We start from the raw sequence: 5,000 nt of genomic DNA on the forward strand, positions 1-5,000 counted from the left end.
ATGAATGAGTTTTCCCGGTACGAGTTTTCCGGGGATGAGTTTTCTGGACACCAAACAAAATATAAAGAAGCATGAAAAAATTCCAATCATGTTAAATTTTGGATATTAATGTGTGAAGTCTCTAATAGATACCATATGGCCATTTATCAGATAGGTTCGAAAAGCTTTTTAAAATCTTTGATATTAAATAAGCAAGTGAACTCTAGAATATTTATTTTGTTTACAATAAAAACTAATAAAAACAAATTAAATTAGGTTTGAAGAGTCATCTGGGAATGGGTTTTCAAATATGCTTGGAATAACAACTGCTACAGCCGCGAAGGATTACCTTGTGTCGAAATAGGTACCATAAAACTTTAATTATTTCAGAAAAAGCTAATGACAAACACCCCAAAGTACAGCTGGCACCAACGAAATTTACACACACACACATACACACACACACACATACATACACCCTGCCCAGAGCATTTAAAACTTTTTAATACTCATATGAATTCCCTCGGATGAGGGTACATAGACATTTTAGCGAATAGATGAAGCAAGTTATCTTTCAATAAATGGCCAATAAATAAAATAAATTAAACTCTGCTAATCAATGTTAAATCTGTAAATGAGATTCATAACGCATTCTGTGGCCCTTCTCAGTCGTATGTTGTAAAGGAACAACTTCTAATAAAAAAATCAATTTGTGCTTGTTTCATTTTTTATTTTTAAATTTTAACGAATCGTTTGGAATCGAAAATTAGACTATAATTTTTTCGATTCAGATACCGATTCCGATACCCAAAACAGTTCCGATTTTTCCGATTTTAAATAATCGTCCGAACACAAGTTTATTTTCTAGTATAATCTCGCCAAAACGCGACTGAGCAGTTAAGAGACAAAATGGGCTGTAATTGTCTCGAGTAACCTCATCAAAAGTGGCTGAACAGTTAAGAGGCAAAAGGGGCCATAGACTAAAACAAAAGGTTAGATTAGCTAGTGCTGTCTCGAACAATCCTATTATATGGAGCTGAGCCATAAGGAGCCAAATAAGTTGTAGGATTAGATAAGATCTTATACTAACTAGTTTAGTCAAAGAATTTCGGAGATGAAATTAAAAATATTTCGGAAGTCGACGTGAAAAGCTATCAAGCATAAGGAGAAATATTAATATGACAAGAAAAGAAAAATGAGTAACAAGCGAATCTGGGTATACAATGAACAGTATAATATATCTGTCTAATACTGTCTATAGCAATAAAGTCAGTTAGTCTTGCCTCGATTTGCATGCCTTTGTAACATTAACATTTAAAACTTTAATTGGGAACACCAAAGCTGAAATACTTCAACACTGAACAGGCAATTAAAAAAAATCTAAATTCTTACTGTTGAAAAAGTAAACTGATTTTTTTTCTCCATTTCAATGTATTAAAATGTTGTCTTTAAATATTTAGAAAAATACGTCAAAATTCCTTTCTATTTACAAATAAAAAAAAGAAAAGTAACGGGAGAAATTTTCAACGGAGAAAAGAAAAAATGTTGAAGTGAAAGGGTTGAACGGACTATGCGCTGAGGTATTTTATATGTATTCATGTTTTTGTGTGGATTTTGGAGTTTTTTTTTTTTCTTTTGCTGTTTTTGTTTACCTCGGAGCAAGTAAAAAATTCTTGTAAAATTTTTTTACGATATATGTAACAGCGCGGACGCGCGTATGCAAATATGTACGAAATGTGAAATGACGTCACTGTAGGAAAAATACTATAAAAAAGGAGAGAGGGCATGTTAGAGAGACGATCATGTAAAAAGAAAACGTGGGGTATAATTTCTAACTTATTATGATTAAGTTTTTAATTAAATCTATCAACTAATTGTAAGTTTTTAGAAATGTAATATTTCCGGAACTAAGAGGAATTATACCTCTAGAATTCCTTGATAATTAAACCATTATTATAATTCGTGTAACCTTACTTCTAACTGGATCGAAATATTCGAAACTTTAGAGTGCAAAGCTAGTCTTCCTTTTTTCCTGCGATAATATGACTTTTACACTTGAAGTCGAGCTTGGCCTTTTGGCCAAGATCAAAGTGTAGTATCTATTCTTCAGATGCTGCACTTCTATTTCTTGTTCTCTTTCGGTGGAGGAGAAATCCTTCACGACTGAGACAATTTTTATTTTTGTACCTTTTCTCCACGTTAAAAAAAGACCCTGGTGTCTAACTCTGTCCCGTGGTGAGGCACAGTAAATAGGTACAGCGTTGTGCAGACAACATTGAAGATTAGAACAATTGTCTGAAAATCTGAAATATTCCTTACTGATAATTTTCTTATTTTACTTTTTACTTTTTTTCGTTTATTTTTTATTTTATTTTATTTTTTTTTAATTTTTATTTTGTTTTAATTTTTTTTTTTTTTTTTTTTTTTGCACTCTTCTGTGCTTCCTCTTAATCGGGAGACCAAATAAATTTCTTGTTGCTGCGTGAATCTCGGTCCTACTCCACATGCCCCACCTCCAACCCTGCACAAAACGCCCACCCTCGTGTCCGTATCCGCGTCTCATTTCTGTCACTCCCATTATGTGACTTTGTTTGATATTTGACGGATTGACCAATTCTAACCCTTTTGTAGGACCGGAAATTGCCATTCCCCAGCAAAACCACGAAAACCAGCCGTATTTATCCACCTCGGTCTGTTCGCCACTGTTTATTGACATATAGGGGGGGGGAGAATCGGCGACGAATGACGACTTAACAACAAAAGGATACAAGAAATGATTAATTCCTAAGATACGTCCAATCAATCTACGCATTTAGCGATGAAAATGTGTCAAAAGTCAACGTGACAGACCATCGAAAATGATATTTTAAACTTAAGCGTAACAGACAGACAAATTTAAGCATGACATACAATAAAAAAAAAATACCCTCACATTCTCTTAATGTTGCATGGTTGGTCGTCTTGCTGCTTCGGTTGCTTGGAGACCTGGTTAGAAAATACCAGTCAAGAATCCGTTCTTGACAATCAACCCGACAGATGATGGGCCATTTACGTGGCCTATAGGGATTGCCAAAATTCACCACAGAATTACCCCATCCTATATGTAACCCGATGTAACTTTATTATAAATTAATATTATCAGTATACCTTTTGTACAATTTAAAAGAAGGTCAAAATAAACCAGTAATAATTTTTTTAAATTTTTTTTCATCGAACGAAAATAATGAAATTGCGAGACGAAAATCGTGTTTACATAATTGGCGCTTTAAAATAACGTTCCCATGTAGTAGACATTCCGAACATGAAAACATACCCGTGTTTAATAAATCTAGCAAAAATCAACTAATGGTCAGATTTTCGGGAAATGTTCGATACCTATCCATTTCAGAATGAAATTACATATAAAATGCAGTTTTCGTAAAATATACGAGAGGAAATATTTTTTAGAGCGTGCCCCCCCCCCATATTTATTTTTTCGAAATTCGAACAAAATATATTTAAATCTATCGACATTTCTATTCATTATGAAACATAAGAGTTCAAAAAAGTAAAAAATATTTATTTTTTTTAAATTTAAATACACGTATTGAACAAAAAATTACCTTGGAGTTGAAAATTAAAAAATTGATATAAACTTAATATTATTATGTTTTTTTAAATAGCGTTTTTTCGAATTAATATATACTATAATCAGTTGAATTGCCAAGAAAAAGAAACTTCGTAAACATTAATTCATTTTTAAAAGATTAAAACGATTTAAATTCCATTCTTTCAAAATGTTCCGTTACAAACTTTTAATTAATTGTTTAAATTTTTTTTAAATATTAAGTTTTAATATAAACATGACTCTTGTCAGCTATTTTATCGCCAGATTAAAACCAATTTGAAAATATCATTGCACAAATATTAAGCATTTTGTACCCCCCCCCGTCATATTTTTTTGTCTCTTTTTACGGAACAAAATATGGAACCCCGTAGATAACCAAATGAACATTCAGTAAAACCGTATTTCATATTTAATATACAAATGTTTATAATATTATTAATCGTTAAACTGTGTAAATCTTAAAACCTAACAAAATTATAACAAAGATTAATTATTAATTGCAGTTTGAAGAAGATAAACAAATGTTTTAAAAAATCATTAAGTCGCTTCTGCTTTTCCATAGTTCGTATAGTTAACACAAATCTGACGTCACGGAAACATGCGGTCCATTTTTCACAATCGTTTGACAGACCCTAGTGGCCCGCTATCTGTCGAACTGAGGTACATCGACTGGGCATTACCTAGGAAGTCTACCCTCCGAGGCCTTGCCACCCGGCTTTCAGATGGGGCAAGTTTATTGCGTATTGCCTGAGGCGCCCCTACCGGGGAATGCCGATGGGGATGCCCAGAAAATTTTTGCTATGCCAGAGTGTTCCTCTTTTAGGGGCTGGCTGGACATCCCTACTTTTCGACCTTGTGTGGCAGAAGTGGGCAGCAAGCTGATATCTATGATAAAAAAGAGATTATATTTTAAACTTAAACATGACAGACCACACGAAATGATGTTTCAAAGATAAACTTAATAAACTAATAGACGGACAAAGCCTCATTAATTCTAGCAACCCTTCGCATCTCCATATCCGACTCTGCTGACGATGAAGCTTTCGTCAATCTGTGGGGGCATTTTTATTGTATCCAGTTATTTACTCTCCCCGGCGAGAAAACGTTTGCGGGTGGGGCTGAGTTAATGCGGCGACGCCACCCGCTACGAATGTGTCTGTGTTGTCAACAGCTCTTAAGTAGTTACCGCAGGCGCCAGGGCATGGCCATTGGTCTATATTTTTTTCGTGTTTCGGTAGGAGGGGGGGTGTACTTCCGGGGAGATATAACTTCCAGAATCAAGATATATTAAAGAATAATCCTTACTTCCGAATGAGCCGAAATTTTCAAACGCCTGTGTCAGATGAAATCCAAACTTGTTAGAAATATATTTATCTACCTCTCACTGCATTTCCCAGTAAATGGGCATCAGGCT

The sequence above is a fragment of the Euprymna scolopes genome, chromosome 26, assembly GCF_053919585.1.
Source record: "Euprymna scolopes isolate OS-2025 chromosome 26, ASM5391958v1, whole genome shotgun sequence".
NCBI classification, from domain to species: Eukaryota; Metazoa; Mollusca; class Cephalopoda; order Sepiida; family Sepiolidae; genus Euprymna; species Euprymna scolopes.